A 9,375-nucleotide genomic window follows, 5' to 3' on the forward strand; every position below is an offset into this window, starting at 1 on the left:
CCTGGAGGTCCGGAACATTTTGGCGAATATTTTCTAAGTGCCAACGGCTGCTCCGCCGTAAAGTGTCCGCCTCGGCTGGTTCCCCCGGTCGGCCAGAACAAGTGAAAATTCGGCCTCTTCCCCTGGAGGTCCGGCCAAGTTCGGCGAATATTTCCTAAGTGCCAACGGCTGCTCCGCCGTAAAGAGACCGACTCGGCTGGTTCCCGATGTCGGCCAGAACAAGTGAAAATTCGGCCTCTTCCCCTGGAGGTCAGTTGAAGTTTAACGAATATTTCCTAAGTGCCAACGGCTGCTCCGCCGTAAAGTGTCCGACTCGGCTGGTTCCCGATGTCGGCCAGAACAAGTGAATATTCGGCCTCTTCCCCTGGAGGTCCGGAACATTTTGGCAAATATTTCCTAAGTGCCAACGGCTGCTCCGCCGTAAAGAGTCCGACTCGGCTGGTTCCCGATGTCGGCCAGAACAAGTGAAAATTCGGCCTCTTCCCCTGGAAGTCCGGCCGAGTTCGGCGAATATTTCCTAAGTGCCAACGGCTGTTCCGCCGTAAAGAGTCCGACTCGGCTGGTTCCCGATGTCGGCCAGAACAAGTGAATATTCGGCCTCTTCCCCTGGAGGTCCGTTCAAGATTAACGAATATTTTCTAAGTGCCAACGGCTGCTCCGCCGTAAAGTGTCCGACTCGGCTGGTTCCCGATGTCGGCCAGAACAAGTGAAAATCCGGCCTCTTCCCCTGGAAGTCCGGCCAAGTTCGGCGAATATTTTCGAAGTGCCAACGGCTGCTCCGCCGTAAAGCGTCCGACTCGGCTGGTTCCCGATGTCGGCCAGAACAAGTGGAAATTCGGCCTCTTCCCCTGGAGGTCAGTTGAAGTTTAACGAATATTTCCTAAGTGCCAACGGCTGCTCCGCCGTAAAGTGTCCGACTCGGCTGGTTCCCGATGTCGGCCAGAACAAGTGAATATTCGGCCTCTTCCCCTGGAGGTCCGGAACATTTTGGCAAATATTTCCTAAGTGCCAACGGCTGCTCCGCCGTAAAGAGTCCGACTCGGCTGGTTCCCGATGTCGGCCAGAACAAGTGAAAATCCGGCCTCTTCCCCTGGAAGTCCGGCCGAGTTCGGCGAATATTTTCTAAGTGCCAACGGCTGCTCCGCCGTAAAGCGTCCGACTCGGCTGGTTCCCGATGTCGGCCAGAACAAGTGGAAATTCGGCCTCTTCCCCTGGAGGTCAGTTGAAGTTTAACGAATATTTTCTAAGTGCCAACGGCTGCTCCGCCGTAAAGCGTCCGACTCGGCTGGTTCCCGATGTCGGCCAGAACAAGTGAAAATTCGGCCTCTTCCCCTGGAAGTCCGGCCGAGTTAAGGCAAATATTTCCTAAGTGCCAACGGCTGCTCCGCCTTAAAGCGTCCGACTCGGCTGGTTCCCGATGTCGGCCAGAACAAGTGACAATTCGGCCTCTTCCCCTGGAGGTCCTTTCAAGTTTAACGAATATTTTCTAAGTGCCAACGGCTGCTCCGCCTTAAAGCGTCCGACTCGGCTGGTTCCCGATGTCGGCCAGAACAAGTGACAATTCGGCCTCTTCCCCTGGAGGTCCTTTCAAGTTTAACGAATATTTTCTAAGTGCCAACGGCTGCTCCGCCTTAAAGCGTCCGACTCGGCTGGTTCCCGATGTCGGCCAGAACAGGTGAAAATTCGGCCTCTTCCCCTGGAGGTCCGTTCAAGTTTGGGGAATATTTTCTAAGTGCCAACGGCTGCTCCGCCTTAAAGTGTCCGACTCGGCTGGTTCCCGATGTCGGGCAGAACAAGTGACAATTCGGCCTCTTCCCCTGGAAGTCCGGTCGAGTTTGGCGAATATTTTCTAAGTGCCAACGGCTGCTCCGCCGTAAAGCGTCCGACTCGGCTGGTTCCCGATGTCGGCCAGAACAAGTGAAAATTCGGCCTCTTCCCCTGGAGGTCCGTTCAAGATTAACGAATATTTTCTAAGTGCCAACGGCTCTTGCGCCGAAAAGCGTCCGCCTCGGCTGGTTCCCGATGTCGGCCAGAACAAGTGAAAATTCGGCCTCTTCCCCTGGAGGTCCGTTCAAGATTAACGAATATTTTCTAAGTGCCAACGGCTCTTGCGCCGAAAAGCGTCCGCCTCGGCTGGTTCCCGCGGTCGGACACAAAATGTGTCAATTCGGCCTCTCTGAGGTACCAGGGGTGGGCTTTATGTACTTGGTCCCCCCACTTAGTGTACTCATCACTTTACCCCCCTTTCGCAAAATATAGTCGGCACGTATGTGCAGAACTGTTTATTTTCATTTCAAAAATTGTCTGAGTGCCAGCGGAAGCTGTCACACGAACTGTCCGAGCTACCACGGTGCCCATCCCGGGCAGTGACGGCAAAAGGCCGATGTGTGTTTGATGGAAGTCTGAATAATTTCTAAGTGCCAACGGCTCAACCGCCGTAAAGTGTCCGCCTCGGCCGGTTCTCCCGGTCGGCCCGAACGAGCGAAAATTCGGCCTCTTTCCCTGGAGGTCCGGAACATTTTGGCGAATATTTTCTAAGTGCCAACGGCTGCTCCGCCGTAAAGTGTCCGCCTCGGCTGGTTCCCCCGGTCGGCCAGAACAAGTGAAAATTCGGCCTCTTCCCCTGGAGGTCCGGAACATTTTGGCGAATATTTCCTAAGTGCCAACGGCTGCTCCGCCGTAAAGTGTCCGCCTCGGCCGGTTCACCCAGTCGGCCAGAACAAGTGAAAATTTGGCCTCTTCCCCTGGAGGTCCGGAACATTTTGGCGAATATTTCCTAAGTGCCAACGGCTGCTCCGCCGTAAAGTGTCCGACTCGGCTGGTTCCCCCGGTCGGCCAGAACAAGTGAAAAATCGGCCTCTTCCCCTGGAAGTCCGGCCGAGTTAAGGCAAATATTTCCTAAGTGCCAACGGCTGCTCAGCCTTAAAGGGTCCGACTCGGCTGGTTCCCGATGTCGGCCAGAACAAGTGAAAATTCGGCCTCTTCCCCTGGAAGTCCGGCCGAGTTAAGGCAAATATTTCCTAAGTGCCAACGGCTGTTCCGCCGTAAAGGGTCCGACTCGGCTGGTTCCCGATGTCGGCCAGAACAAGTGAAAAATCGGCCTCTTCCCCTGGAAGTCCGGCCGAGTTCGGCGAATATTTCCTAAGTGCCAACGGCTGTTCCGCCGTAAAGAGTCCGACTCGGCTGGTTCCCGATGTCGGCCAGAACAAGTGAAAATCCGGCCTCTTCCCCTGGAAGTCCGGCCGAGTTAAGGCAAATATTTCCTAAGTGCCAACGGCTGCTCAGCCTTAAAGGGCCCGACTCGGCTGGTTCCCGATGTCGGCCAGAACAAGTGAAAATTCGGCCTCTTCCCCTGGAAGTCCGGCCGAGTTAAGGCAAATATTTCCTAAGTGCCAACGGCTGTTCCGCCGTAAAGGGTCCGACTCGGCTGGTTCCCGATGTCGGCCAGAACAAGTGAAAAATCGGCCTCTTCCCCTGGAAGTCCGGCCGAGTTCGGCGAATATTTCCTAAGTGCCAACGGCTGTTCCGCCGTAAAGAGTCCGACTCGGCTGGTTCCCGATGTCGGCCAGAACAAGTGAAAATCCGGCCTCTTCCCCTGGAAGTCCGGCCGAGTTAAGGCAAATATTTCCTAAGTGCCAACGGCTGCTCAGCCTTAAAGGGCCCGACTCGGCTGGTTCCCGATGTCGGCCAGAACAAGTGACAATTCGGCCTCTTCCCCTGGAAGTCCGGCCGAGTTAAGGCAAATATTTCCTAAGTGCCAACGGCTGTTCCGCCGTAAAGGGTCCGACTCGGCTGGTTCCCGATGTCGGCCAGAACAAGTGAAAAATCGGCCTCTTCCCCTGGAAGTCCGGCCGAGTTCGGCGAATATTTCCCAAGTGCCAACGGCTGTTCCGCCGTAAAGAGTCCGACTCGGCTGGTTCCCGATGTCGGCCAGAACTAGTGAAAATCCGGCCTCTTCCCCTGGAAGTCCGGCCGAGTTAAGGCGAATATTTCCTAAGTGCCAACGGCTGCTCAGCCTTAAAGTGTCCGACTCGGCTGGTTCCCGATGTCGGCCAGAACAAGTGAAAAATCGGCCTCTTCCCCTGGAAGTCCGGCCGAGTTCGGCGAATATTTCCTAAGTGCCAACGGCTGTTCCGCCGTAAAGAGTCCGACTCGGCTGGTTCCCGATGTCGGCCAGAACAAGTGAAAATCCGGCCTCTTCCCCTGGAAGTCCGGCCGAGTTAAGGCAAATATTTCCTAAGTGCCAACGGCTGCTCAGCCTTAAAGTGTCCGACTCGGCTGGTTCCCGATGTCGGCCAGAACAAGTGAAAATCCGGCCTCTTCCCCTGGAAGTCCGGCCGAGTTAAGGCAAATATTTCCTAAGTGCCAACGGCTGTTCCGCCGTAAAGAGTCCGACTCGGCTGGTTCCCGATGTCGGCCAGAACTAGTGAAAATCCGGCCTCTTCCCCTGGAAGTCCGGCCGAGTTAAGGCGAATATTTCCTAAGTGCCAACGGCTGCTCAGCCTTAAAGTGTCCGACTCGGCTGGTTCCCGATGTCGGCCAGAACAAGTGAATATTCGGCCTCTTCCCCTGGAGGTCCGTTCAAGATTAACGAATATTTTCTAAGTGCCAACGGCTGCTCCGCCGTAAAGTGTCCGACTCGGCTGGTTCCCGATGTCGGCCAGAACAAGTGAAAATCCGGCCTCTTCCCCTGGAAGTCCGGCCAAGTTCGGCGAATATTTTCTAAGTGCCAACGGCTGCTCCGCCGTAAAGCGTCCGACTCGGCTGGTTCCCGATGTCGGCCAGAACAAGTGGAAATTCGGCCTCTTCCCCTGGAGGTCAGTTGAAGTTTAACGAATATTTCCTAAGTGCCAACGGCTGCTCCGCCGTAAAGTGTCCGACTCGGCTGGTTCCCGATGTCGGCCAGAACAAGTGAATATTCGGCCTCTTCCCCTGGAGGTCCGGAACATTTTGGCAAATATTTCCTAAGTGCCAACGGCTGCTCCGCCGTAAAGAGTCCGACTCGGCTGGTTCCCGATGTCGGCCAGAACAAGTGAAAATTCGGCCTCTTCCCCTGGAAGTCCGGCCGAGTTCGGCGAATATTTCCTAAGTGCCAACGGCTGTTCCGCCGTAAAGAGTCCGACTCGGCTGGTTCCCGATGTCGGCCAGAACAAGTGAAAATCCGGCCTCTTCCCCTGGAAGTCCGGCCGAGTTAAGGCAAATATTTCCTAAGTGCCAACGGCTGCTCAGCCTTAAAGTGTCCGACTCGGCTGGTTCCCGATGTCGGCCAGAACAAGTGAAAATCCGGCCTCTTCCCCTGGAAGTCCGGCCGAGTTAAGGCGAATATTTCCTAAGTGCCAACGGCTGCTCAGCCTTAAAGGGTCCGACTCGGCTGGTTCCCGATGTCGGCCAGAACAAGTGAAAATCCGGCCTCTTCCCCTGGAAGTCCGGAACATTTTGGCAAATATTTCCTAAGTGCCAACGGCTGCTCCGCCGTAAAGGGTCCCACTCGGCTGGTTCCCGATGTCGGCCAGAACAAGTGAAAATTCGGCCTCTTCCCCTGGAAGTGCGGCCAAGTTAAGGCAAATATTTCCTAAGTGCCAACGGCTGTTCCGCCGTAAAGGGTACGACTCGGCTGGTTCCCGATGTCGGCCAGAACAAGTGAAAATTCGGCCTCTTCCCCTGGAGGTCAGTTGAAGTTTAACGAATATTTTCTAAGTGCCAACGGCTGCTCCGCCGTAAAGCGTCCGACTCGGCTGGTTCCCGATGTCGGCCAGAACAAGTGAAAATTCGGCCTCTTCCCCTGGAGGTCCGTTCAAGATTAACGAATATTTTCTAAGTGCCAACGGCTGTTCCGCCGTAAAGCGTCCGACTCGGCTGGTTCCCGATGTCGGCCAGAACAAGTGAAAATTCGGCCTCTTCCCCTGGAGGTCAGTTGAAGTTTAACGAATATTTTCTAAGTGCCAACGGCTGCTCCGCCGTAAAGCGTCCGACTCGGCTGGTTCCCGATGTCGGCCAGAACAAGTGAATATTCGGCCTCTTCCCCTGGAAGTCCGGCCGAGTTCGGCGAATATTTCCTAAGTGCCAACGGCTGTTCCGCCGTAAAGAGTCCGACTCGGCTGGTTCCCGATGTCGGCCAGAACAAGTGAAAATCCGGCCTCTTCCCCTGGAAGTCCGGCCGAGTTCGGCGAATATTTCCTAAGTGCCAACGGCTGCTCAGCCTTAAAGTGTCCGACTCGGCTGGTTCCCGATGTCGGGCAGAACAAGTGACAATTCGGCCTCTTCCCCTGGAAGTCCGGCCGAGTTTGGCGAATATTTTCTAAGTGCCAACGGCTGCTCCGCCGTAAATCGTCCGACTCGGCTGGTTCCCGATGTCGGCCAGAAAAAGTGACAATTCGGCCTCTTCCCCTGGAGGTCCTTTGAAGTTTAGCGAATATTTTCTAAGTGCCAACGGCTCTTGCGCCGAAAAGCGTCCGCCTCGGCTGGTTCCCGCGGTCGGCCGTAATAGGCGAAAATTCGGCCTCTTCCCCTGGAGCGACCTCCAAATTTGGGCGAAATTTTTTCTAAGTGCCTAAAGGTACCAGGGGTTTGGGTACCAGGGGTGCATTACCAACTGGTCTTTTGTCAACCCATGTACTTTTTCTAGAGTACATGGGTTGGTCCCCCCACTTAGTGTACTCATCACTTTACCCCCCTTTCGCAAAATATAGTCAGAACGAGCATGGGGGACGCAATTGTTTTCCATGCAAATCAATTGGGCCTGGTCCGAGCGCTGGTAACGGCCGCCAGCAAGCGTCCCCTGCTCGGATAGCAGAACTGAAGAAGGCACGGCACTTCCAGAGAGAGAGAAAATTTTCTAAGTGCCACATTTCTCAAAAATTTTCAAAGTGCCACATCTCTCAAAAAATTTCTAAGTGCCACATCTCTCAAAAAATTTCTAAGTGCCACATCTCTCAAAAACTTTCAAAGTGCCACATCTCTCAAAAACTTTCAAAGTGCCACATCTCTGAAAAACTTTCTAAGTGCCACGTCTCTGAAAAATTTTCTAAGTGCCACAGCACGGCTGTGAAATATTCAAAGTCCTACAGGCATTGGCAGAATGCGCGGACGGCCGTCTGCTCCCGGCGGCCGCCGCGAAGCTACTACCCCCTCCCGGGGACGGCTGTCTGCTCCCGGCAGCCGTCCTTACCCCCCTCCCCCGTTTGCACCGCCTGAAGTTAGACCCGCCTTGGTAGGGCCCCCACCGGCCCCGGCTCGCCGGCGTTGGGTGGACGGTTCCTGCCCACTTGCGGGTCCCGGTCGCTTGGCAACCGACCGGGGAGGACCAGCCGCCTCCTTAAACACAGGCTGGAAGGGAAATCCGGTCAAGCTACGGAGGACCGGCCGCCTCCATAAACTCAGGCCGGAAGGGAAATCCAATCAAGCTACGGAGGACCGGCCGCCTCCTTAAACACAGGCCGGAAGGGAAATCCAATCAAGCTACGGAGGACCGGCCGCCTCCATAAACTCAGGCCGGAAGGGAAATCCGATCAAGTTACGGAGGACCGGTCGCCTCCCTAAACACAGGCCGGGCAAAAATCCACGAATGGCCCGTCAAGGGTAGAAGGTCATCCAAGGAAGGAGGTACCGGCCGCCTCCTTAAACACAGGCCGGGCAAAAATCTGCGAATGGCCCGTCAAGGGTAGTAGGTCATCCAAGAAAGGGGGTACCGGCCGCCTCTATTAACAGGCCGGGCAAAAATCTGCGAATGGGCCCGTCAAGGGTAGTGGGTCATCCAAGGAAGGAGGTACCGGCCGCCTCCTTAAACACAGGCCGGGCAAAAATCTGCGAATGGCCCGTCAAGGGTAGTAGGTCATCCAAGAAAGGGGGTACCGGCCGCCTCTATTAACAGGCCGGGCAAAAATCTGCGAATGGGCCCGTCAAGGGTAGTGGGTCATCCAAGGAAGGAGGTACCGGCCGCCTCCTTAAACACAGGCCGGGCAAAAATCTGCGAATGGCCCGTCAAGGGTAGAAGGTCATCCAAGGAGGGAGGTACCGGCCGCCTCCTTAAACACAGGCCGGGCAAAAATCTGCGAACGGCCCTTTAAGGGTTCTGTCTCATCCAAGAAAGGGGTACCGGCCGCCTCAGAGGCCGGAGCGAAGGGGGCGAAAGGCTGTCGATGGGGAAGGATCGGGGCCACGGCTAATCTAGCGATGCCCGCGTCGGGCGGTCACTCCGACGAATGAGCGGGGCCGAATCCGGCGCGAGGCGGCCTTCAGGCACGTGGTTCGAGACGACCTCACCCGGCTCTAGCCCGGAGGATCGGAGGCAACGGCCGTCTCCTTAAGCTAAGGCCGGACGAAAATCTGCGGATGCGGTCCATCCAAGGCAGACGGAGGTACCGGCCGCCTCGGTAAATAAAGCCCGGGCAAAAATCTGCGAACGGCCCGTCAAGGGTTCTGGCTCATCCAAGAAAGGGGTACCGGCCGCCTCAGAGGCCGGAGCGAAGGGGGCGAAAGGCTGTCGATGGGGAAGGATCGGGGCCACGGCTAATCTAGCGATGCCCGCGTCGGGCGGTCACTCCGACGAATGAGCGGGGCCGAATCCGGCGCGAGGCGGCCTTCAGGCACGTGGTTCGAGACGACCTCACCCGGCTCTAGCCCGGAGGATCGGAGGCAACGGCCGTCTCCTTAAGCTAAGGCCGGACGAAAATCTGCGGATGCGGTCCATCCAAGGCAGACGGAGGTACCGGCCGCCTCGGTAAACAAAGCCCGGGCAAAAATCTGCGAACGGCCCGTCAAGGGTTCTGGCTCATCCAAGAAAGGGGTACCGGCCGCCTCAGAGGCCGGAGCGAAGGGGGCGAAAGGCTGTCGATGGGGAAGGATCGGGGCCACGGCTAATCTAGCGATGCCCGCGTCGGGCGGTCACTCCGACGAATGAGCGGGGCCGAATCCGGTGTAGGCGGCCTTCAGGCACGTGGTTCGAGACGACCTCACCCGGCTCTAGCCCGGAGGATCGGAGGCAACGGCCGTCTCCTTAAGCTAAGGCCGGACGAAAATCTGCGGATGCGGTCCATCCAAGGCAGACGGAGGTACCGGCCGCCTCGGTAAACAGAGGCCGGGCAAAAATCTGCGAACGGCCCGTCAAGGGTTCTGTCTCATCCAAGAAAGGGGTACCGGCCGCCTCAGAGGCCGGAGCGAAGGGGGCGAAAGGCTGTCGATGGGGAAGGATCGGGGCCACGGCTAATCTAGCGATGCCCGCGTCGGGCGGTCACTCCGACGAATGAGCGGGGCCGAATCCGGCGCGAGGCGGCCTTCAGGCACGTGGTTCGAGACGACCTCACCCGGCTCTAGCCCGGAGGATCGGAGGCAACGGCCGTCTCCTTAAGCTAAGGCCGGACGAAAATCTGCGGATGC

Source organism: Syngnathus scovelli, unplaced genomic scaffold (assembly GCF_024217435.2).
Source record: "Syngnathus scovelli strain Florida unplaced genomic scaffold, RoL_Ssco_1.2 HiC_scaffold_134, whole genome shotgun sequence".
NCBI classification, from domain to species: Eukaryota; Metazoa; Chordata; class Actinopteri; order Syngnathiformes; family Syngnathidae; genus Syngnathus; species Syngnathus scovelli.